The 25,660-nt window shown below is 46.6% G+C and overlaps 1 protein-coding gene across 1 annotated transcript in view; it reads left to right on the plus strand.

The window, feature by feature from the left end:
* LOC136014912 (U6 snRNA-associated Sm-like protein LSm5) overlaps positions 1-25,660 on the plus strand; it is a 259,793-nt gene that overhangs the window by 228,136 nt on the left and 5,997 nt on the right. The window contains exon 2 of the mRNA XM_065680070.1: positions 21,391-21,539. The gene's annotated coding sequence lies outside the window, so the exon portion shown is untranslated. The remainder of the gene's footprint in view (positions 1-21,390; positions 21,540-25,660) is intronic.

Genomic DNA, 25,660 nt, shown 5'->3' on the forward strand with positions numbered 1-25,660 from the left:
GTGTAATCTGTTATCGTAAAAGACTAAAATATCTTGTTTTAATCTTTAAAGTAGGGCATTAAAGTTGTTGGCCAAAATTTCAGAACAAAATGCCTTGAAGGGTTTGAAAAATAAAGTTATAGTTGCAGTGGAAATTCCTGGTGCTTATGGCCAGCTTTCTTAGAAGACCATATTTCACCTTCTCTGTATCCTAAAAGAAATACTGATAGAGCTCAACCAGCATCCACAGGTTTAGCTCCAGCCTTTCCAGGGAAAGGCTGTGTGTCAGGAGGTAACTCAAATTTGAACAGACCTTTGTTACACCACAATGTCTGGCGAATGGGGACATGTCAGGCTTGTTAGCTGGAGTACTGATTTAATTTAGCCATTAAATTACACTATTAATGCTGTTTTATCTTGTTACCACAGAAACAACGGCAGTGGTGAGTTACAGTCTTCATCAGACTTCAGGCAGAAGCTCTTCCTTGTGAGGGTACTGAGGCGCTGGCACAGGGTGCCCAGGGAAGCTGTGGCTGCCCCATCCCTGGCAGTGTTCAAGGCCGGGTTGGACACAGGGGCTTGAACCACCTGGTGGAAGGTGTCCCTGCCTGTGGCAGGGTTGGAGCTGGATGAGGTTTAAGTTCCCTTCCAATCCAAACCGCTTGATGACTCTATGAAATACACAGCTTTTTATGGTTTGGGGTGGGTTTTGTATTTTTAAGAGTTAGTAATCAATCATTCTGGCAAAACTACCAGCAGGGTTATGTTGTACTGCTGCAGTGTCTGCCAGCCTGCTCACCTTGCTATGTAGCTTCTAGTTTGGTAAAGGTCTAAAGTGTTGACATGTCTGCACTCTAAATGTGATGGGTACTGTATTACAAACAGAACTTTCCACCTTGTGATGATCTGGAGAAGGACAAATACTGACTGAAGCAACATTAACCAAGTCTGTGTGTGTAACTGAGATACATCTTGTGCTCAGATTGTGCGGACAGCATCTAAAAGATTGGAGTACCTTTTTTGGCTGTCCAGATACACCTAACAACAAAACTAGAGGTGTTTACACTTGACATTTGGAAACAATGGGTAGCAATATGAAAGAAATGCGCACGTGATTTTGTTGTTATCTTTTAGGTTGGTTTTTTTTTTACTTCAGCAGTTTGTTTTGTTTCACTGAGCTGTGTTCAAAAATAAAACACACCAAATGTTTAGTGCCAATGATTCAGAGCAGTCACTGTCTTCAAAAGAACTCCTCAAACAGCACAAGATGCTTACTTGCATTGCTCTTGTTGTTGCCCCAGGACCGTCTGCAACTGGGGTACGTGCAGAGATAGAGAGGAAAGGACAGGTTAGTGCTGCTGCATAAGTATTTCACACAGTATGCTGCCAGCTCCCGTTTTAGAGGTATCCCACAAAAGAGAAACAAAGGAAGTGTGGGTTTTTTTTTGTTTTGGGGGTGCTTTTTTGCAGAATTCCTCATTTTCTCTGTATGGAGAAAACACTTTGAGAGAGGAATATTTCTTCACTTGAGCCCTGCAGGTAAATATCAGCGTCTGCCAATATAAATGCATAATTTCAACAAAGCAGGACTTCCTGTATCCATTGTCGTGTACCCATAGGGGAAGTAATGGATACTTCCCGTATCCATTGAGGTTCCTGAAGAAGCACCTCTTCCCCCTTTTTGCTGTCCTTTCACCCGAGATATGGGCTTTCCTTTCTTTTATCCCCATCTAGTGGCCACTGGACTCAGCTTCCCAAGGCAAACTTGGTCTCCACGGCTGCGGTACCTACAAAGATCTATGAAATCAAAGGGAGTGGGGATGTGCGGAGAGAAAATCCCGGTTTCCGGACTAACGTGGCTTTGGAAGTCCTTCAGGAAACGCTGGGGTTAGCTAGTGCTTATTGTGCAGTGTGGGAATGGACTTCACAGATGGAGAGCATCATGGTGTGAGCCAGGTCTGGTACAAGGTGCCCCATTACTCACTGCTGTGGCAGCTTAGCAGAGTGTTTCAGGAACACAGTGTTAATTTTTTTTGACCCCAAATACTACTATAAGTACTGGAGCCCTTTTTAAGCCTGGAAACTGCTTCCTATCAGGAGACTTGAGAAATAGAATCTCCTTTTCCTGATTTTAAAATGAAAACCGAAAGCTCTAGAGTTCATTGTTGCAAATAAATCTGGGAAACACAGTATGGGTGACACCAGGTTCTGCTTCAGTTTAAGGCAGCTGCAGGCAGGAACTCCGGGAGATGTGAATGCTGGCAGCGTGTGCTTGTAGCCCAGAAGCCAAACATGCCCTGGGCTGCATCCCTCTACTGTGCTCTGGGGAGACCCCCCCTGCAGTCCTGATCTGGCTCTGGGGCAACAGCACAAGAGGGATGTGGAGCTGTTGGAGCGAGGCCAGAGGAGGCCATGGAGATGCTGCAAGGGCTGGAGCAGCTCTGCTCTGGAGCCAGGCTGAGAGAGCTGGGCTGAGTCAGCCTGGGGAAGAGAAGGCTACTTAAGGGGAGACCTTAGAGCAGCTCCAGTGACTAAAGAGGCTACAGGGAACCTGGAGAGGTGCTTTGGACAAGGGCCTGTAGGGACAGGACAAGGGAAATGGCTTTAACTTGACAGAGGGGAGACTGAGATGAGCTCTTAGGCAGAAGCTCTTCCCTGTGAGGGTGCTGAGGCGCTGGCACAGGGTGCCCAGAGAAGCTGTGGCTGCCCCATCCCTGGCAGTGTTCAAGGCCAGGTTGGACACAGGGGCTTGGAGCAACCTCCTCTAGTGGAAGGTGTCCCTGCCCATGGCAAGGGGTTGGAACTGAATGAGCTTTAAGGTCCCTTCCAGCCCAAATCGGTCTGTAAGTCTATGAAATTCCTCTGTGGCATCCTGACCTTAGGAGGGGCTTGCAGTGGAAAGCTTGCCTCACCAGAGGGTTCTGTGTATGGATGTGTCTGTATCTGCTCTAAAGTAGTGCACTTGCCCAAACAGATGCACTCTATCTGCTGGGTAGGTGTTCAGGCATTCCTCTTCCTGCCATCTCCTGTGGCTTTTCTTTTCCTGGGATGTGGTGATTACTTTTTTGCCCTACCTGGGAAAAGAGAAAAACCTTTTGTTACAGCAACATCAGAGGATGATCCTCACATGGTGAGCATCTAAGGCTTCTGGTCAGCTACACTAAGTCTTGACTTGAGCTGAGTCTTGACTAGCTCAAATGTTTTCATGGGGGAATTGCTAACAGGTATGCATCCTTATAGGTATGTACTCCAGAAAGCATTTTTAGATTGACACTCAGGTTAGCAGCAGGGTAGAGAAAACCAGAATGACTGTAACTGTGTAAAGGGCTAGAAGCATAGCAGGGTCTTCCAAGATCACTTCCTATAGTGTCTGGCAGAAGGTGAGGGTGTAGCAGGGTGTTACATGCTCCGGTTACTTTTTCCTGCTGTATTGAATCTTTAGGGTCATTAATAAATCTTGGCAGCATCCTTTATTTGAGGCTCACTCTGATCTTGCATGCTTTACTTTTATTGCCTTTCTCAGCAGACTTCAATCAGTAACACAATTTCATGAGGGCTTGATCTTAAATACTGAACTTCATACTGTACATCACCAATCCAGACTATGAGAAACAGCATGAGGCAGGCTGAAACACAAACCTCTGGGCACTTACGTCAAGCAGCTAGGTGTACGGAAGCTTGATGTGTATGTTAACTGTGAAATAACACAGGAAAAGCTGACAGTGAGTGAGCCTGTCAGTCATTCTGTCTTATCCCGGCACAAGGAAATAAACTGTAAAAGACCCTTGCTGTAAGAGACTGACATGTTTATTTTCTTTCTTTCTAGAGGCACTGAGTGTGGGAGGAGAGGCCACATCTCAGTCATGACTTAGGAAAACAAACACCGTTTTAGGGAACACAAAATGCCAGAGGTTTTTCCTCGGTCAACCACTTTCTCCCAGGTTGAGGGAGAATAGGGCTTGGGCATCATCCTGGTAGGCGCACGCAGCCTGTGGCCCGGGAGCAGGTCTTGCTCACATGCTCAGGGAACAGCCGATCGCCACATTGGGGTCAGGAAGGAATTTTCCCCCTGGACACACTGGCACTGGTCCCGGGGGGGTTTTTTGCCTTCCTCTGAGCATTGAGCAGGACCACTTGTCAGGGCTCCTCTGGTCCATTCTGGCTGCGCCTGCTCCATGCAAGTGGTCCCTTGTGAACGCATCTAGGGGAAGGAAGCTTTCTAGACTCCCAGGGTGACCCTGGGAGTAGCTGCTTCTTCTCTGTACCACTGAGCACAGCCCCTTGTCAGGGCTCCACTTTGGGCTTCGTTCTTGTTGGTGATCTCGCACCTCGAAGCCCAATTTGTGCCTTGGCTCTCCCTGGCTCATCTGCCCAGTGAAAGCTTGGAGTGGGAGGGGCTCTGCTCTTCCCTTGGCTCCATTTCCCTGGGGGTTCTGGCTTGTGAAGAGCGGCAGAAAAATGAGAAGAGGCACAGATTAATGTGAAGAGGGGCAGAGGAATGAGAGGAGGAGCAAAGAATTGTGAAGAGGGGCAGAGGAATGAGAGAAGGAGCAAAGAACTGTGAAGAGGGGCAGAGGAATGAGAGAAGGAGCAAAGAATTGTGAAGAGAGGCAGAGGAACATAAAGAGAGGCAAAGGAAAGAGAAGAGGAGCAGAAACTGAGAAGAGTGGCAAAGGAAGAAGAGGGGCAGAGGAATGAGAAGAGGGTTAGAAGAAAAAGAAGAGGAGCAGACAACTGAGAAGAGTGCAGGGGAACGAGAAGAGGGGCAGAAGAATGACAAAAGGGATGGGATAATGTGAAGAGGGGCAGAGTAATTTAGAAGAGTGGCAAAGGATTGTGAAGAGGAGCAGAGAATTGTGAAGGGGGTAAAGGAATGAGAAGAGTGGCAGAGGATTAATATGGGCAAAGAAATGTGAAGTGTAGCAGAATATTGTGCAGACTGTCAGAGGAAAGTGAAGTGGGGCAGAGGACTGTGAAAAGGGTAAGAGGATTATGAGGATGGGCAAAGGATTGCAGAGTGGCAGAAAATTAAGAGGGGCAGAGGAAAGAGAAGAGGGGCATAGGAACGTGAAGGGGGCAGAGGATTGTGAAGAGGAACAGAAGAAAGAGAAGGGGGGAAGAATAATGAGAAGAGTGGCAGAGGAACTAGAAGAGGGACGGAGGAACGAGAAGAGGGGAAGTAGAATGTGAATAGGGGCAGACGAATAAGAAGGGGTAGAGGAATGAGAGAAGGGATGGAATAATGTGAAGAGAGGCAGAGGATTGTAAAGACGAGCAAAAGATTCTGAAGAGGGGCAGAGGATTAAGATGGGCAAAGGAATGTAAAGTGTGGCAGAGGATTGTGCAGAGTGTCAGAGGAATGGGAAGAGGGGCAGGGAATCATGACAGAGCATTGTGAAAAGGGTAAGAGGATTATGAGGATGGGCAAATGTTTGTGGAGTGGCAGAAAACTGTGAAGAGTGGCAGAGGAATGAGAAGAGGAGCAGTGGAATGTGAAGAGGGTCAGAGGAATGTGAAAAGGGGCATAGCAGTGTGAGAAGTGGCAGAGGAATGAGAAGATTGGCAAAGAAATCTGAAGAGGGGCACAGGAATGTGAAGGGGGCAGAGGACTGTGAAGAGGGGCAGAAGACAAAGCGGAGTAGCAGAGGATTAAGATAGGCAAAGGAATGTGAAGGGGGCAAAGGATTGTGAAGAGGGGCAGAGGAACGAGAAGAGTGTCAGAAGAATGTGAAGAGGGACAGAGTTAAAAAGAAGAGGGGCAGACGACTGAGAAGAGTGGCAGAAGAACGAGAAGAGTGGAAGAGGACTGAGAAGAGGGGCAGAGGGTCAAGAACAAGGTCAGAGGAATGAGAAGAGGGGCAGAAGAATTTAAAGAGAAGCAGACAAATAGGAAGAGGGACAGAAGAATGAGAAGAGGGGCAGAGGAATGACAGAAGGGATGGAATAATGTGTAAAGGGGCAAAGGAATTTGAAGAGTGGCAGAGGATTGTGAAGAGGGGCAGAGCATTGTGAAGACAAGAAAAAAATTTTGAAGGGGGGCAGAGGAACGAGAAGAGGGGCAGAGGATTAAGATGGGCAAAGGAATGTGAAGCGTGGTAGAGGATTGTGCAGAGGGTCAGAGGAATGGGAACAGGGACAGAGAATCATGACAGACCATTATGGAAAGGGTAAGAGGATTATGAGGATGGGCAAATGTTTGTGGAGTGGCAGGAAATTGTGAAGAGGGGCAGAGGAATATGAAGAGGGTCAGAGGAATGTGAAAAGAGGCATAGGAATATGAGAAGTGGAAGAGGAATGAGAAGACTGGCAAAGAAATCTGAAGAGGGGGACAGGAACGTGAAGGGGGCAGAGTAATGTGAAGAGGGGCAGAGGAAGTAGAAGAGTGGCACAGGTTTAAGATGGGCAAAGAGACGTGAAGGAGGCAAAGGACTGTAAAGAGGTGCAGAGGAAAGATAAGAGAGGCAAAGGAATGTGAAGTGTGGAATAGGATTGTGCAGAATATCAGAGGAATGTGAAAAGGGGCAGAGAATCATGAAGAGTGGCAGAGGATTGTGAAATGGGTAAGAGGCTTATGAGGATGGGCAAAGGATTGTGGAGTGGCAGAAATTTGTGAAGAGTGGCAGAGGAATGAGAAGAGGGGTAGAGGATTGTGAAGAGGGTCAGAGGAATGAGAAGAGGTCAGAGGAATGTGAAAAGGGCGTACGAATGTGAGAAGTGGGAGAGGAATGAGAAGATTGGCAAAGAAAGGTGAAGAGGGGCACAGGATTGTGAAGAGGGGCAGAAGAATGAGAAGAAGGGCAGAAGAATGTGAAGAAGGACAGAGGAAAAAGAAGAGGGGCAGACTGAGAAGAGTGGCAGAAGAAGAAGAGTGAAAGAGGACTGAGAAGAGGGGCAGAGGAACAAGAATAGAGGAAGAAATTTGAAGAGGGAGAGACGACTAAGAAGAGTGGCAGAGTGCCGAGAGTAAGGGGAGAGGAACGAGAAGAGGGCAGAGGAACGAGAAGAGGGACAGAAGAATGAGAAGGGGGGCAGAGGAATGAGTAGAGGGGCAGAGGAATGAGAGAATTGAAAGAATAACATGAAGAAGTGTAGAAGAATTTGAATAGGGGCAGGGGATTGTGAAGAGGGGCAGAGGGCTGTGAAAATGAGGGAAAAATTGTGATGGGGGCGGAGGAAGAAGAAGAGTGGCAGAGGATTAAGATGGGCAAAGGAATGTGAAGGGGACTAAGGATTGTGAAGAGGGGTGGAGGAACAAGGAGTGTGTCAGAAGATTGTGAAGAGGGACAGAGGAAAAAAGAAGAGGGGCAGACGACTGAGAAGAGTGGCAGAAGAACGAGAAGAGTGGAGAGGGCTGAGAAGAGGGGCAGAGGAACAAGAATAGGGGAAGAATAATGTGAAGAGGGACAGAGGAAAAAGAAGACGTGCAGACGACTGAGAAGAGTGGAAGAGGACCGAGAAGAGGGGAAGAGGACTGAGAAGAGGGGCATAGGAACGAGAATAGGGTCAGAATAATGTGAAGAGGGACAGAGGAAAAAGAAGAGTGGCAGACGACGGAGAAGAGTGGCAGAGGTACGAGAAGAGGGGCAGACAAATAAAAAGGGCAAAAGAATGAGAAGTGAGGCAGAGGAATGAGAGAAGTGATGGAATAATGTGAAGAGGGGCAGAGGTATTTGAAGAGTGGCAGAGGATTGTGAAGAGGGGCAGAGCATTGTGAAGACAAGCAAAAAATTTTGAAGGGGGGCAGAGGAACGAGAAGAGGGGCAGAGGATTAAGATGGGCAAAGGAATGTGAAGCGTGGCAGAGGATTGTGCAGAGTGTCAGAGGAATGGGTAGAGGGGCAGAGAATCATGACAAAGCATTGTCAAAAGTGTAAGAGGATTATGAGGATGGGCAAATGTTTGTGGAGTGGCAGAAAATTGTGAAGAGGGGCAGTGGAACAAGAAGAGGGGCAAAGGAATGTGAAGTGTGGAATAGGATTGTGCAGAGTTATCAGAGGAATGTGAAGAGGGGCAGAGGTACTTGAAGAGCAGCAGAGGATTGTGAAATGGGTAAGAGGCTTATGAGGATGGGCAAAGGATTGTGGAGTGGCAGAAAATTGTGAAGAGTGGCAGAGGAATGAGAAGAGGAGCAGTGGAATGTGAAGAGGGTCAGAGGAATGTGAAAAGGGGCATAGCAGTGTGAGAAGCGGGAGAGGTATGAGAAGATTGGCAAAGAAATCTGAAGAGGGGCATATGAATATGAAGGGGGCAGAGGACTGTGACGAGGGACAGAAGAATGAGAAGAGGGGCCTACAAAGTAGAAGAGTGGCAGAGGATTAAGATGGGCAATGGAATGTGAAGTGTGGCAGAGGATTGTGGAGAGTGTCATAGGAATGTGAAGACCAGCAGAGGAATGTGAAGAGCGGCAAAGAAATGTGAAGAGGGGCAGAGGATCACGAAGACTGGCAGAGGTTTGTAAAAACGGCAAGAGGATAATGAGGATTTGGTAAAGATTTGTGTCAAGGCAGAAAAGTGGGAACAGTGGCATAGGAATGAGGAGTAGAGGATTGTGCAGCGTGTCAGAATCATGTGAAGAGGGGCAGAGGAATGCGAAGTGGGTCAGAGGAATGTAAAGAGTGTCAGAGGATTGTGAAGAATGTCAGAGGAACAAGAAGAGCGGCAGAGGAACAAGAAGAGCGGCAGAGGAATGAGAAGAGTGGAAAAGGAATGAGAGGAGGGACAGAATAATGTGTAAAGTGGCAGAGGACTGTGAAGAGGGGCAGAGGAATGTGAAGAGTGGTATAGTATTGTGAAGAGTGTTAAAGTAATGAAAAGGTTGGCAGAGAAATTCAAAGAGGGGCAGAGGAACGAGAAGAGTGAAGAGGAATGTGAAGAGGGGTAGAGGAACAAGAATAGAGGAAGAATAATGTGAAGAGGGACAGAGGAAAAAGAAGAGGGGCAGACGACTGAGAAGAGTGGCAGAGGGCCGAGAGTAAGGGGAGAGGAACGAGAAGAGGGGCAGAGGAATGAGAAGAGGGACAGAAGAATGAGAAGGGGGGCAGAGGAATGAGTAGAGGGGCAGAGGAATGTGAGAATTGAAAGAATAACATGAAGAAGTGTAGAAGAATTTGAATAAGGGCAGGGGATTGTGAAGAGGGGCAGAGGGCTGTGAAAATGAGGGAAAAATTGTGATGGGGGCGGAGGAAGGAGAAGAGTGGCAGAGGATTAAGATGGGCAAAGGAATGTGAAGGGGACTAAGGATTGTGAAGAGGGGCGGAGGAACAAGGAGTGTGTCAGAAGATTGTGAAGAGGGACAGAGGAAAGAAGAAGAGGGGCAGACGACTGAGAAGAGTGGCAGAAGAACGAGAAGAGTGGAAGGGGACTGAGAAGAGGGGCAGAGGAACAAGAATAGGGGAAGAATAATGTGAAGAGGGACAGAGGAAAAAGAAGACGTGCAGACGACTGAGAAGAGTGGAAGAGGACCGAGAAGAGGGGAAGAGGACTGAGAAGAGGGGCATAGGAACGAGAATAGGGTCAGAATAATGTGAAGAGGGACAGAGGAAAAAGAAGAGTGGCAGACGACGGAGAAGAGTGGCAGAGGTACGAGAAGAGGGGCAGACAAATAAAAAGGGCAAAAGAATGAGAAGTGAGGCAGAGGAATGAGAGAAGTGATGGAATAATGTGAAGAGGGGCAGAGGTATTTGAAGAGTGGCAGAGGATTGTGAAGAGGGGCAGAGCATTGTGAAGACAAGCAAAAAATTTTGAAGGGGGGCAGAGGAACGAGAAGAGGGGCAGAGGATTAAGATGGGCAAAGGAATGTGAAGCGTGGCAGAGGATTGTGCAGAGTGTCAGAGGAATGGGTAGAGGGGCAGAGAATCATGACAAAGCATTGTCAAAAGTGTAAGAGGATTATGAGGATGGGCAAATGTTTGTGGAGTGGCAGAAAATTGTGAAGAGGGGCAGAGGAACGAGAAGAGGGGCAAAGGAATGTGAAGTGTGGAATAGGATTGTGCAGAGTTATCAGAGGAATGTGAAGAGGGGCAGAGGTACTTGAAGAGCGGCAGAGGATTGTGAAATGGGTAAGAGGCTTATGAGGATGGGCAAAGGATTGTGGAGTGGCAGAAAATTGTGAAGAGTGGCAGAGGAATGAGAAGAGGAGCAGTGGAATGTGAAGAGGGTCAGAGGAATGTGAAAAGGGGCATAGCAGTGGGAGAAGTGGGAGAGGTATGAGAAGATTGGCAAAGAAATCTGAAGAGGGGCATACGAATATGAAGGGGGCAGAGGACTGTGAAGAGGGACAGAAGAATGAGAAGAGGGGCCTACGAAGTAGAAGAGTGGCAGAGGATTAAGATGGGCAATGGAATGTGAAGTGTGGCAGAGGATTGTGGAGAGTGTCATAGGAATGTGAAGACCAGCAGAGGAATGTGAAGAGCGGCAAAGAAATGTGAAGAGGGGCAGAGGATCGCAAAGACCGGCAGAGGTTTGTAAAAACGGCAAGAGGATAATGAGGATTTGGCAAAGATTTGTGTCAAGGCAGAAAAGTGGGAACAGTGGTATAGGAATGAGGAGTAGAGGATTGTGCGTGTCAGAATCATGTGAAGAGGGGCAGAGGAATGCGAAGTGGGTCAGAGGAATGTAAAGAGTGTCAGAGGATTGTGAAGAATGTCAGAGGAACAAGAAGAGCAGCAGAGGAACAAGAAGAGCGGCAGAGGAATGAGAAGAGTGGAAAAGGAATGAGAGGAGGGACAGAATAATGTGTAGAGTGGCAGAGGACTGTGAAGAGGGGCAGAGGAATGGGAAGAGTGGTATAGGATTGTGAAGAGTGTTAAAGTAATGAAAAGGTAGGCAGAGAAATTCAAAGAGGGGCAGAGGAACGAGAAGAGTGAAGAGGAATGTGAAGAGGTGTGAAGAGGAGCAGAGGAACTTGAAGAGGAGCAGAGGAACGTGAAGAGGAGCAGAGGAACCTGAAGAAGGGCAGAGGAAGGCGAAGAGGGTCAAGGAATGTGAAGATGGGCAGAGGAATGCGAAGAGGGGCAGAGGAATTCGAGGAGGGGCAGAGGAAAGTGTAGAGGGGCAGAGGAACATGAAGAGTGACAGAGGAATGAGGAGATTGGCAAAGGAATGTGAAGAGAGGCAGAGGAACAAGAAGAGGGGCAGAGGAAAGAGGAGAGTGACAGAAGAATGTAAATCCTTACTTTTGAACTGTCAGTCGGAGCGTGACAGCTGCAGTAAGTTCTCTTTTGCAGTAATGTCACCTTGACTGTTGTCTGGTCTCAAGTTGTCTTCCTGAAGACACAGGTTGTTCAATATTACACCAGTGTCTTCATGTTGCTCTATAGAGAACATTCAGTCAATTAAATGCATCAGAACCAAGTCTCATTGTTAGTTGTTTGTTGGTTTGTTTTTGGGTTTTTTTTTTTTTTTGTCATGAAAACTCGTGCATGTTTCAGTTTTGAGGAATTACTGCACTTCACATCCAGCTGTTACAGACATGTAGAAATTCCCTATTCTTTGAAATCCACTTGGCTGTCACTTAGCTGCTGGGATAAAAGATCTCTGTGTGTGTATATATGTTTCTAATAGCTCTCTAATCATTAGCTCTTGCAGAGCTCCAGTTTTCTTTTTTGGAGCTGGTGGCATTATGGATCCTGACTGGCATGTATCAGACACAGTTACAGTCTGAGAGGCGATAATGAGACCTTGTAGGTACTAGGAAATACCTGGTATACTTACTTGCAGCACCTGAAGCTATGGATTTTTTTATGTGAACCAAAGTTTCTATTCTAGGAGAAATGTGGTTTCTCTGAATTCCAGAATAGTGGCTTTGCTCACTTGGAAAACCGTGGCTGGCTTCCACTCACTTTGATAAAGCTGACCCATTAGGCATTGTCTTAGAAGGTTGTGTCAACCAGCCAGCCACGTACTCCAGTACAGTGTCAGTGTTTAAGCAAGTTGGCAGTTGCATCTTACTGTCAGCACAGATTTAAGTACAAGCAAGTAACTTAGTGCCCGTTTGGAAACCCAAATGTAATCTTGATGTAAATCACAGAATCAACGAGTTTGGAAAAGGCCTTTAAGCTCATCCAGTCCAACCGCTCCTCAGCACTGCCAAGGCCACCACTAACCCATGGCACTGAGGGCCTCATCTACACAGTGTGTGAACACTTCCAGGGACGGTGACTCCAGCACTGCCCTGGGCAGCCTGTTCCACTGCCTGAGCACCCTCTGGGGAAGGAATTGCTCCTCATCTCCATCTAAACCTCCCCTGGTGCAGCTTGAGGCTATTTCCTCTTGTCACATCCCTTGCTCCCTGGGGGCAGAGACCAGCCCCCTCCTGGCTCCATCCTCCCATCAGGCAGCCCCGCTCGAGCTCTGGAGGCCCCGGCCAGCCTCGCACGGCATCAGCTCCCATGGACGGCGGTCGGGCCGCAGCCCGCAGCGGCGGTTGCAGTGGGCCCGGCTCTGGCCGGGACGCGGCCCTTCCCTCGGTCCAAGTGCCGGTTGCTGGCCGCTTCCCGCCCCATGGCGCGGCACCCTCCCGCCGAGCGGCCGGTCCCTGCGCGCCCACGGACAGCCCGAGGGTGCCGGGAGGCCGGAGCCCCCCTCAGGAAGCCGGCGGGGACCTCGCCGCCCTCCCGCGGGCAGCCGCCGTTCGCAGAGGGAGGGGAACCCGCCGCCCCTGGGCTGGAGCGTGAGCAGGGCCTCCTGCGCTTCCCCGGTCGGTTTCACGTTGATTTCCCTCTGTTCTCCTTCGCTCGTTTTAACTCTGTGCGAGTGAGGCCTTTCGGGTTGCTCCGCGCGGTGTCAGGCGGCGGCAGGGTGAGGAAGAGGGTAAAAGGCGCTGTGGAAGCCCTGGGGTGAGGGCCTGAGCCGGGTGCTGTGGGTCACAGAGCTCCAGGCTGCTGCTGGGGAGGCGTCACCGACCGAGGCAATGTGGGGTTCTGCCGGTGGCCTCAAACGCCACGTTCTTTGTATGTAGTTCTGGCTGCGGACAGAGGCGGTGACAGACAGTGTGGAGCCGCTTCCGTCTGGAGAAGGGGTGTTAACGAAACAGCGTTCAAGGGGTTGCGAATGTTTCTGCGATGGCTCTGGTGGCCTTTCCTGGCATCTGCTGTGCTGTTACCAGCCCTGAACTGCAGGAAATACACAAACGTTTTGACATCTGTGATGGAAATGTAGGAGTCGGCATGAAATGCGCAGAGCTGGATATTATATTCTTGACCTTTAGAGGAGTTAAGGTCTGGGTGCCTCCAGTGCAATGTAATCTCTTTCCTAAACGAGCTGACAAACCAGGTAGTAGAATCCCAGATTGGTTTGGGTTGGAAGGGACCTTAAAGCTTATCCAGTTCCAACCCCTGCCACGGGCAGGGACACCTTCCACCAGACCAGGTTGCTCCAAGCCCCTGTGTCCAGCCTGGCCTTGAACACTGCCAGGGATGGGGCAGCCACAGCTTCTCTGGGCAGCCTGTGCCAGCGCCTCAGCACCCTCACAGGGAAGAGCTTCTGCCTAAGAGCTCAGCTCAGTCTCCCCTCTGTCAGGTTAAAGCCATTCCCCTTGTCTTGTCCCTACAGGCCCTTGTCCAAAGCTCCTCTGCAGGTTTCCTGTAGCCCCTTTAGGCACTGGAGCTGCTCTAAGGTCTCCCCTTAAGGAGCCTTCTCCAGACTGACCCGGCCCAGCTCTCTCAGCCTCTCTGACACTGTCAGGGTGAGAAGCCTGTCAAGGTCAGAACACCCCTGGTGCCTGTCAAGCTGAGAGTGTTTTAAGTGGGGGATTGCCATGGGTTTGTGGTATTGCGGGAGGTACTTCTGAATCAGGATACACCTGGAATGTATTACTGATTGTATCTTCAAACAAGCAAGCAGATGAAAGTTGATGGGGTGGTGGTGGAGTGATGAAAGGGAACAGCTTCTCTCTCTTTTGTTTGGTTTTTTTTAGTTCTGTGTGAGGGAATACAGAGAGATGGGCTCAAGCCCTGACCTGAGCTCTCAGCAGCAGCACCCAGCACCACTCTTCTCTCTGAACAGAACTGGCTTATTGATACACAGAAAAGTGCAAATTAGTAGGACTGCAGTTAAAAAGCTGCAGTGCTAAAGGTGGCTGAGAGTGGTGTGGTAGGAAAGATGCTCCTCGTCTAGGTGATGGAAAGCAAATTCTGTTTCCCTAACTCCCAGGCAGCACCTTTGTTTTCAGCAGCCTTCCCACCAGCACCTCTGCAAGCCTGTTGTTAGGTACAGCTGAAAGCAGGGTTTTCTCTGTATCATTCCTGCACTTCAGAGGCAATTCTGCTTTCACTGAACTGGAGGGAAGTTCATGAGTAAGGGTGATGTTTAGATTCACCTGCAGTGCTACAGCAAAGTTCATGCAGCGCTCTCCATCTTCAGTGCAGCTTTGTGTTGTGGTGTTCACTGACAACTACTGCACTGGAGAAGGAAAATAAACTGGGAGAAAATAAACTGATGACAGCAGTTTCAAATGGGGGGCTTGGGACCAAGAGATGTGTGTGTTTACAGAGTACATCTCCTTCAGTCTCCTAAGAGGGCTTATTCCTCTCATAACTTGAACACCATGGACATCTTTTCTGGGGTGAATTCAATATTAACTTCACTTTTCATTGTGTTGTGGAAAACAATGACCACAATCTTCTCATTTATGTCCCATCGTGTTACCTAATGGTCCAAAACGTCTGAGGCTTTCACATCTATTCCACACCTGTACTCACACTGTGCCAGTCTTCATCGGGTCGAATTGGAGTCACTACTGTAAATAATACTACAAACTTCCCCACGTCCTCACTGCAGTTTTCTTGTTTCTCAGGCATGTTTTCTAGAGATAGGATATAAGGGAGAGAGATCACTGGAGTCCTGTCTCATTCCTAAAGGCGCCTGAAAATCCTGTTAGGAATCACTTCCCTGTAAAATTATCTCCTGAAGTCATGTCTAAGATGTTGTAGAAACTCTGTGGAGGGTCAGGAAGATACTGGCCTTTTCTCGGTTGAGTAAACATCTCTGTAGACTTGGTCTCATCTTTAGTACTACATTTGGGAATTACTGGTTTTCCAAGCAGAGTACCCTGCTGTTAAATTAGCCAGGCACAGCAGAGGGCCTTTGGCCTGGCCCTGATGAATACGTTTCTGGATAGACCTGCACCAACATCACCAGTTTCTATTATTTCAGGGATTTTGCTGTAATATTTGTGGCACTTTTGACCCAATACACAAGCCATTTAAAGCCATATAAGTTTATTTTTTGTCCAGTGAACCAGTCTGAGACTGTGTAGAGTACGGGATTGTTGCACTGTAAGTTATTAATATAGCAGCAAAGCAGTCTTCCTTGCTGGCTTCCTCCTACCACAGGAATGTTGTTTCATAATGCATGTACTGCAATGCAAGTGCTAATACATACAACGTGATATTTTTATAGCGCTGATCCCTGTAATATCAGGGCAGATGTAATGATAGGCATGTGTATACTGCTGTGCGTCTGTGTTTAGTTTGTTAATGGACCGGAGAGTGATTTCTGATGATGATTCATGCATTATTTGCAAGGGGAAAAGTGGATGTGGAAATGACAGGAGAGATTGAGAGCTGAAGTTTATAAATAACAGCAGCATCTGATGCTTGATCCAGGCTCAGTGGAAGCTCTGGGAACAAGCTAGGCACTGGATTTCAAAGAATGGTCAGAGCAAGGTGGGAGAAGGAACTACAGCTTTATTTAGATCTCCAGTTGGCTTAAGTAAGAGGGGACAAAACCCTCTCGTACAAAAGCAGTTCTGAATCTTCCTCCAGACTGAGGGATTTTGCCTTTTTATTTGTACTAATGTACAGTTTAAAATATTTTTCACTGCAAAAGTGTGTCAATTTATATGTTTCTTACATATCGCAGTGTGTTAGTATTTACTGTTCCATAAAGCAGCTCTATTGTATCAAACCACTAGACCGATATTGTTGCAGAGCTGTATGCAAGTGGTGTATAATTTGACTGATTGCTCAGACATCACAGAAAGTTATTTTTATCAAAAGAATTGGTGCTGACTTGGAGTTGGGAGCACTTGTGTAAGCTCATTTGTCAAGCATCAGAGCTTCACAAAGGTCTTAAAGGTGGAGGTAGGATGGGATTCAGCCTGAGCCTTACCTGCCAGGTGAGATTTCATACCTCAGACAGCCAAGCAGACAGGTGCCTTGTGAACTGGTATTCGTCTGGGATTATTTTAGGGACTAATGGCATTGCACAGTGTGGCCTGGTTGTACATGTTTAAAATAGGAAGCTGAGTTTTCACAAATTTTGTTTGTACAAATCTCTATTTCCTCTGACAAATCTGTTTTCATTGTAAAACGAAAAGGTGCCCAAGCTGAAAGAGCTTCAGCTTTGAGACAGAAATCAGTACTTTCACTGGGAAACGTCCGTAAAATCTCTAAATGCATGCTCCTCTGCAGCAGAGCCAGCTCCTTGACAGTGCTCCTTTGGGCCGTTGTGGCCCAAAGGCTGCTGCTCCTGCTCCACGCAGGTGGCCCCTTGTGCCCACATTCAGGGGGAGGAGGCTTTGTAGACGCCTCGTGTGGCCCAGGGGTTGCTGCTTGTCCTCTGTACCATTGAGCACAGCCCTTTGTCAGGGCTCCCCTTTGGGTTTGGTTCTTGCTGCTGCTCTTGCACCTCCAGGGCACCACTCCTGCCTGGCTCTTTCTGGCTCCATTGTCCAGTGCAAGCTTGGAGCTGGAGTGAGCTCTGCTCTTCCCTTGGCTCCATTTCCACAGAGGTTCTGGCTTGTGCAGAGCAGCCTGTGCTTGGAATGGCTCCATCCTTGTTGCCGATGAGCACCTGCTACTTTCCAGCAATCCTTGTGTGCAACACCAGCTCTGGGCAGGCGTGAGAGCACTTTTCATGTGAATGTGAAGAGAGGCAGAGGAATGAGAAGAGTGGCCAAGGAATGAGAACAGGGCAAAGGATTGTGAAGAGGGGCAAAGGATTATGAAGGGGGCAAAGGATTGTGAAGGGGGCAGAGGAATGTGAAGAGGGGCAGAGGAACGTGAATAGTAGGAGAGGAATGTGAAGAGTGACAGAAGAATTTGAGCAGTCAGTTGCAGCATGAGAGCTGCAGAAACTTCTCTTTTGCAGTAAACTCACCTTGACTGTTGTCTCCTTACACAGGTTGTTCAGTATTACACCAGGATCTTCATGTTGCTCTATAGAGAACATTCAGTCAATTAAATGCATCAGAACCAAGTCTCATGGTTGGTTGGTTGTTGGTTTGTTTTTTTTATTTTTGCCATGAAAACTCGTGCATGTTTCAGTTTTGAGGCATTACTGCACTTCACATCCAGATGTTACAGACATGTAGAAATTCCCTATTCTTTGAAATCCACTTGGCTGTCATTTAGCTGCTGGGATAAAAGATCTCTGTGTGTGTATATATGTTTCTAATAGCTCTCTAATCATTAGCTCCTGCAGAGCTCCAGTTTTCTTTTTTGGAGCTGGTGGCATTATGGACCCTGATTGGCATGTATCAGACACAGTCACAGTCTGAGAGGCAATATGAGACTTTGTAGGCACTAGGAAATACCAGGTACTTATTTTATTTGCTATTTAAGCCATGGAAAGACAAATAAACTTCAATTTTTTTACATACTTGTGCAGTATAAGTTGTGTTCCTGATAAACTTTGCTATAGCTGATGCCACTTTGCAAGCAGTTAAACCCAAGTACACCAGAAGCCTTTTTCATGTTTGTGAGCAAAACTGTAGATCATAGCAAATTAGTCTGATAAGACACTTTGTGCAGGTTTTACCTTTTAGCCAAAGCTCATTTATCCCTACTTGCTATAACAAAGAATATCAGAAAACTGGCAAACTGAGGTAAGCTTGTTCCAGAAGTATTTTTCTGTAACAATGGAAAGTGTGATTTAAAACCAAACCAAAAGCAAACAAAAAATCAACCTACTTAATTTTTAATAATTAAAAATCCTGCATTTTTAGTCATTTTCTTTTAGCACACTCAAGGAGAACATGTGGGCTTCCGCAGCCTGCAGGCTTTGAACTGTGTACCTATGATTTGGGTACATCTTAAGTCAGCCAAACTGAGTGACCCATGTGCATCACAGAGGGGTGTTTGGTTTAGCTTCCTTCTCTGTTTGGAACTCCTACGCCTATCTGCTCAGCATGCGTCTGTGCCTGAGAGCACTTTTCGTCCCAGTTCTCCTCCAAGAAGCTGAAGATACCTTCTTACGTTGGCAGAATCAAATCCTTCCATGGTGGTTCACCCCAGCTTGGCCTAACGCTGGCAGGAATGTTGCTGCCTTCTGTGAAATACATTGCACTATAAATTGCAGACAGAGAGATATGTTTTAATGTGTAACAAGCCATAAAGTTTAGTCTTCCACTACTTATGGAACTAATATGAAATTCTTATGATAACTCCATTCTTTTCCTGTAGCTTTTTATAGCTTTAAAACCTCAGTTGACTTCTGAAAATGCCAGCTAAGAAATCTGTGGTCTCTTTGGCCTCCTGATGAGCACATCGTAGCTGAACAACAGCAGTGTCCAGCAGTGTTCTTTGGATGTTCTGCCACAGCATCACGGTGTGCAGGAAGTGCTTTCCCATTCATAGGGACCCTGTTAACATCAGAGAATGACCCCTCTGGCAATTGTCATACAATAAAACGCACTCCATAACTCAGCCTTGTGCTCGCTATATTCATCCACAGGAGCCAGATGTTTATATTTGTATGTGAAAGGGCTTACTGAAAAATCTTGGCTTCCCTTCTGGAAGACCAAGTGTTGCAATGCTTCTTTGGTTCCAGAGTCTGGTGAGTAGATGTTCTGTACAGGATGACAGTCCAATGCGAAATGCAGAGTAGCAGTGCAGTGGCTGGTGTGAGAGGAGTGCATACAGTGCATTTAGCTGTGCCAGACCTGGATCAGAAGGTAAGACTGAGCCTACAGCAACTGAGAATTGAACAGGGGAAAAGCTAATGGTGCACCTTAATGTCTAAACTTTATCCCATTACTGTGAGACACGTTGGCTCTTCCAGCCACGTGGATGTAGTCAGTCATGTGCGTAAACAGTCAGTCATGTCTATTTCTTTCCAGACTTGCTCTTGCCAAATTTTGGCTGTGATTTCAACTTAAGTGACCGGGTTGGGCGGCACCTTTATTATATACCTCCCAAAGTATAAAGGTGATGACCACACTGGGAACATAAGACCGATCAGTTTCATGATCAATGATTCTATTGTATTACAAGTCATTATAATAAAGTACAATGAGACAAAAGCCTTAGCCCAAGCCCCACACTTGAAAAACACTACCACAGCAAATACTGGCTGTATGTAATATACAGAGTTCTGAACCTGTGAGATCAAAAGGAACAGCTTTGAGAGCCAATAAATCAGCATTGTGACGAGTGACTATTAATCCCCTCAGATCTGTTGTTATCTCAACCCTTCATGCCCCACGTTGGGCGCCAAAAAAGGACTATCGTGGTTTAAATCGATCCACACAGCTCGTCTACTCACCCCCCCACCCCGACCCTCCCCGCTCCCGCAGGGATGGGGAGGAGAGGCAAGAGAATGTAACTCCCATGGGTTGAGATAAGAACAGCCCAGTAACTAAGGTATAACACAAATCACTGCTGCTACCACCAATGATAATATTGATAAGAGAAAATAACAAGAGAATATGATATCACCGCCAAACGAGTTCGACCCCCCCAAAGAGAGACCGTGCCCTTCTGGGTAACTCCCAGTTACCTTCCTGGGCATGACGTGCTGTGGTATGGAATACCTTTTTGGCTAGTTTGGGTCAGGTGTCCTGTCTCTGCTTCCTCCCGGCCTCCCCTCGTCCCCAGCAGAGCATGAGACTCACAAAGTCCTTGGCCAGAATAAACATTACTTAACAACAATTAAAAACAATCGGTGTTATCAGCTCTCTGCCCAGGCTGGAAGTCAAAACACAGAGCTTGCACTCTTAGCTGACTAAGAAGGAGCAAAATGGCTCCTGGTAAACCCAGGACAGAAACAAACCTCTCCTTGCATATTTCGGTGGGAGCTTCAGCTTGTTAGTTAAACTGAATGGTAGGGAAGGTTCTAGTGTTGCTGGCGTGTAAACTAATCTTTGATCTAAATACATTGGCCAGACTGAAACAGTTTTGGTTGAAGCTTCATTGTCAAAGACATGCTGAAACACACCCCGCTTTGAGATCTGCCCAGCGGCAGAGACATGCCAAGGCTCTGCTCATGTTCAAAGAGATCCTGGCTGGATCTAACAAGCCATCTCACTGGTACAGTCTGTTTTGGGAGAATATTCAGAAGTGTAATTTGGTTTCTGTGTGCTGGGGTCTGGTTGGTTTTGTTTTTTCTCCATCTCTTTCTCTTCTGTGCAGAATGGAAAAATACCCAAGTTTAAGTTACTGGGAAAATCAGTTTGCTTCCACCCTCCTCTTGATTAATATTGCACTTGGTAATATTTACACATGCAAGTGGGTGGCTGTGATACAGGGTCAATGAAATGTACAATGTATATCAAAATCACTTTGTAAATCGATAGAAAGAACATGGATAGCTCTGTCATAAATAATAGTAAAAGAATTTACATTATAGAAAAGGGGGGATTGATACAGGGTTAATGAAATGTACAAAGGAAAATACAGGGGATTGTATAAGAGAGTTAGAAGAATCCCTTGCTTAAACAAAAGTATTGTCTGCTGTAAACACCTATCATGCTTACCAAGCGAACAAGGCACAGACTACTGATAAGGGGAGGAGACAGAGGCCTGATTCAACTGCTAAGCAACTATTGACAAGGAAATGCGAATGTCTGGGTCTATTGGTAAGGGAGAGAAGCTGATGATTTATGGATGAGGTACCGACTAAACCCTAAAGCCATGCGCAAAGATTAAAAGGTGAAAAGTTTAAGAAGAGGAAGACTCATTTACTTCATCTTGAGGACCCCTGCCCACAGGAGGAAGACTCATTTACTTCATCTTGAGACCCCTGCCCATGACCAGAGGGGGCACTGCGCAGGCGCAAAGGACCTTCTAGCTCATTATAATACGAAGCGGGGACAGATACTAAATATGTATAGGCGTAAGGGAATAAATGTAAAGGAAAAACGACCCTGGGTGTGCATGCACCTCAGCGCTGAATAAAGCATACCTACTTTACAACTTTAACGAGTTGTGAAGTCAATCCGCGTATCAATTCGGCGAGCCAGGCAGGAGGCCTCTGTTCGGCTGCAGGATCGGGTGAGGAGCGGACATCCTAGGCGCCCCATCCGCTTCTCATCCGCTCACTGCGGGGACAGACAACAACCTGTGCCGGCTGCGGAGAAACGGTATGCTTGGAATTTAGGTACTTTAGGGGGCCTGTAAGGCGTACGCGTGGCCCGGGGCTGCTGGTAAGGCGTGCAGAGACGTCTGGCGCACAGCGGAGTTCCCCTTGGCAGGTAGGGCTTGCAAGCTGGGGGCTCGTCGACCGATAGCGCGGCTGCGAGCGATCCTGAAGGCGGATCGGGCGAGCCCGGGTTTTCGCTGCATCCCAGGTTTTGGGAGCCAGGACGGACCTGCTAATGACCGTGTAGGAAGCAGGAGAAGGGTAAGCGGAACCATAGCGTGAGTGTGTGGGATCCCATGTGTTTCTGTGTGACTGAGACGTAGCGAAGCTATGAAGCGAGTGTGGAGTCCTAATCCGCGGTTCCGTGTCTCCGCGAGGGGAGCGGCCGGAGACGGATGAAGCGTTTATGTTTTTCTGTCCTGTGTCTTGTCTGTGTATAACCATCAAGCAGCTCAGAAAGCGGGGAAGGTCCGGCTACCCCTCCCGCAGTGGATAGCTTTACGAAATACAAGGGCAAGGGAATTCCCTATGTGCCCTGTGAGAGTATGTGCCTTGTGGGAGTGTAACTGTATGTGACGGGTGGCATTTCACATGGATATTGAGGCAGTGCTTTTAGTATGTATCCCACTTTTATAGCCACTCAGGGTAGTGGGGCAGATACTGTTGGGGGTGTCTTATGAAACGCTGGTGGGTTTGTGGAGAAAAGCCACAAAATCCTGGTGGACTTCTGGGAAGTTAGAAAGGAAAACTGAGAAAGGGTTTATGAAAGGTATCAAAGAAAATTTGAGAAGATGTGGTTACAAAGGAGAAAATAAAATCGGAATACAACAATTAATGTCTCTCTTTTTGGGACAATCAACGGGGGATATTAGGAAAAACTTTGTATGAGTGCATAATAAGTTTTGAACAGTGGAACCTGCTGTGGATACTAGGGCAGTGTAAATTTTGCTGGAACCGAAACTATGTTCTAACGACAGGGGAGCTGATCTGCAGAACCCAGAGATACTATCTTACTGAATCCCCTGAGAATATCATAAAACTTGTGTGTAGGTGCTCTCATATTTTAAGTGCATTTGCAGAGCACTGGGAAAGAGAAGCTATAGAGATTTGTAAGAGATTGTTTGAAATGGGAGCCGGTCAAAACAAGGGAATGCTGAAGAAAAGCCCATTGGGTTACATTTTGGCACATTGGAAAGAACTGGGAGGTTCTTCTGGGGGCTCGGTAAACAAGAAAACATTGGTAAAATATTGTAACCAGTGGTGGCCTTTATATACTTTGGAAAATCAGGAAAAATGGCATAAAATTGGAACTCTGAATTCTAATAAATTATAAAAAAATGTATGTTGGTTTTGAGGTGGCCAAGAAAATGCGATGAAGTAATGTATGCAGATATGTTTCGCTTTAAGAAAGCACCTGGAGTGGCAGACAGAATGTGAAATTAATATAACTCTGCCAGATCCCTAATTTTGGTTTTGGAAAAGGACAGGGAAAAACAGAAAGCTAAGCTGGAGAGATGTTGTTCAGCCTGTGATTAGGGACAGTAATCAAGAAAATTATGTATCACAGGTGTAAATAAAATTAATCAGACAAATTCACATCTTTGGCAAGTTTTTATAACAAAATTGGTGACCCCGACGTGATCTCTGTGTGGCTGCTTGGGACTGTAGCTCTTACGAGGGGCGCCCCCACAAATTGTGGCTCGGGAGTTGTAGTCTCGGGTAGTCTCAAGAGATCAACGAACAGAGAGGCAATAACCAAGGAAATCGAGCTCCCGGAAAACTGCAGTATAAAATACCCATGATTCTTGTGCACGAAGACCCGGACGAGAACAATGGACTGTAAGTATCGTTCGGTTGGGTGGGAAGGCCGGTGTGTTCCTCTCGCCGTAATTCCAGGCATCCTTGAGGGAACTGGTTGGTGTAGAGACAGAGTGAATGTTTGTGTATGTATGACTGAAACGCAACAAAGTTGCGTAATTGCATGATAATAGGTGTAACTGAGACACAGACCGAGCATCCTGGGTCTGTAAAGCACGGGCCAGGATATCGGATTTGTGAAGCGAGTGTGGACCTCTTCTAAGCGCGTTTCCAATCTCCCGCAAGGGACTTGGCCGCTGAAGGAGGGAAGCGATAGTGAAAAAGTGGTAGCGGTTGACTGAAAGGAGATACACCCGGCGGGAAATGGGTCAGAGTAAGAGTCGTAACTCTAACCCAGAACGGGGCCCACGGAGAGGTCCCAGGAATAAGACAGGAAGCGAATTACCAGATATACCCCCAGACAGTCCCTTGGGGTTAATGCTTAAATACTGGGGCTCTTGGCCATCCCAGGAGGGAAAAAGTAAGGAAAAAATGGTCCACTACTGCATGGAAGTATGGTCAAAAGAGGAAATCCGACCCGACCATTTGTATTGGCCAATATTTGGGTCTTTTGATGATTGGATATGTCAGGCTTTAAATTTATATGTAAATGGGAAAGAACCTTTTAGTCAGGAAGAGAGTGAGTATGCAGCCTTATGGAAGGGATCGTCTGTAACGGTCTCGTTATTTCCCCTAAAAGAAAGGAAAGTGAAAGGGGACAAACTAAACAAACCATCTTGGGAGCCATTAGACCACTTATCAGGGACAAAACATGGAAGGTGAACAAAGGAATACTAATCCTCCAAGTTCACCTGACCCTGTCCCGTGGGCTCCCCCATCCTCCCCCCCTTCTGCCCATACTAGGAGCAAAGTAAGAACAAAGAAAAATGAAAAATCGGAGAAAGTAGAAGAAACAGTAACGTTGGCACCCCTCCGAGAGGTTCCGATGGGAGGAGCAATAACGATAAACTTATATCAATTAACAGAAAAGGATGAGGAACGCATAAATTTGAAAGTCTGGCATAATAAAGGGGAAGTAGGAAAATTAAATATTGAACCATTAAAAGTAAAAATAACAAATCCAAGGGAACCTATTAGGGTCAGACAATACTCAATTTCCTTGGAAGGAAGAAAAGGTTTGAAACCAAGAATTGAAGACCTGATACAAAAGGGGACTTTAGAACCTTGTATGTCACCACATAATACTCCAATCCTCCCGGTAAGAAAACCAGATGGGAGTTATAGGTTAGTTCAAGATTTAAGGGCAGTCAATCAGAGAACAGTCACCCGGTTCCCTGTAGTAGCAAACCCATATACTTTATTAAATCAAATATCACCAGAACATACTTGGTATAGTGTAATCGATTTAAAAGACGCTTTCTGGACCTGCCCTTTAGCTGAAGAAAGTAGAGATTTTTTGCCTTTGAGTGGGAAGACCCAGAAACAGGTAGAAAGCAACAATTGAGATGGACAGTATTACCTCAGGGCTTCACTGAGTCGCCAAATTTAGTTGGTCAAGCTTTAGAGAATTTATTAATGTCCTTCAAACCTGAGGGAAATGTAAAACTCTTACAATATGTAGACGATTTACTAATAGCTGGGAAACTAGAGGAAGAGGTCCGAGAAAACACAATAGGACTATTGAATTTTCTGGGAGAAAAAGGATTAAAAGTTTCAAAATCAAAGTTGCAATTCACAGAACCTGAAGTAAAGTATTTGGGACACTGGATTAGTAAAGGGAAGAAGAAGCTAGACCCAGACCGGGTGGCAGGAATTATAGCCCTGCCCGCTCCAAGAACAAAAAGGGAAATTCGACAATTGTTGGGATTATTAGGTTATTGCAGACAATGGATAGAAGAATATAGTGAGAAAGTAAAATTTTTATATAAAAAACTCACACTAGATGTAGTGAAATGGTCCCCACAAGATGAGGAAAAATTCCAACACTTGAAGGATACTTTAATAAAAGCTCCTGTGTTAACTCTCCCAGACTTAAATAAACCATTTCAATTATTTGTGAACACAGGTACTCATGCTGCATATGGAGTACTAACCCAGGATTGGGCAGGGAGCAAAAAGCCTGGAGGATATTTTTCAAAATTGCTAGATCCTGTAAGCAGGAGCTGGCCTACCTGCATACAGGCAGTAGCAGCAGTAGCTTTACTAGTTGAAGAAGCTAGAAAAGTGACCTTTGGAGGATCCTTAATTGTCTATACCCCCCATGACATTCGAGGGATCCTTCAACAAAAAGCGGATAAGTGGTTAACGGATAATAGACTACTGAAATATGAAGCTATTTTGCTTCCTTCCCCTGAACTAGAACTAAGAACCACAACAGCTCAAAATCCGGCACAATTCTTATTTGGGGAATGGGAAGAAGCTTTGATACTCAACCATAAGTGTATAGATATGGTCGAGTTACAAGCAAAAATCAGACCCGACCTAGAGGAGGAAGAATTACAAGAAGGAGAAAAATTGTTTGTGGATGGATCCTCACGGGTGGTTGATGGGAAAAGAAAATCAGG

This window comes from Lathamus discolor, chromosome 5, assembly GCF_037157495.1.
Source record: "Lathamus discolor isolate bLatDis1 chromosome 5, bLatDis1.hap1, whole genome shotgun sequence".
Classification (NCBI taxonomy): Eukaryota; Metazoa; Chordata; class Aves; order Psittaciformes; family Psittacidae; genus Lathamus; species Lathamus discolor.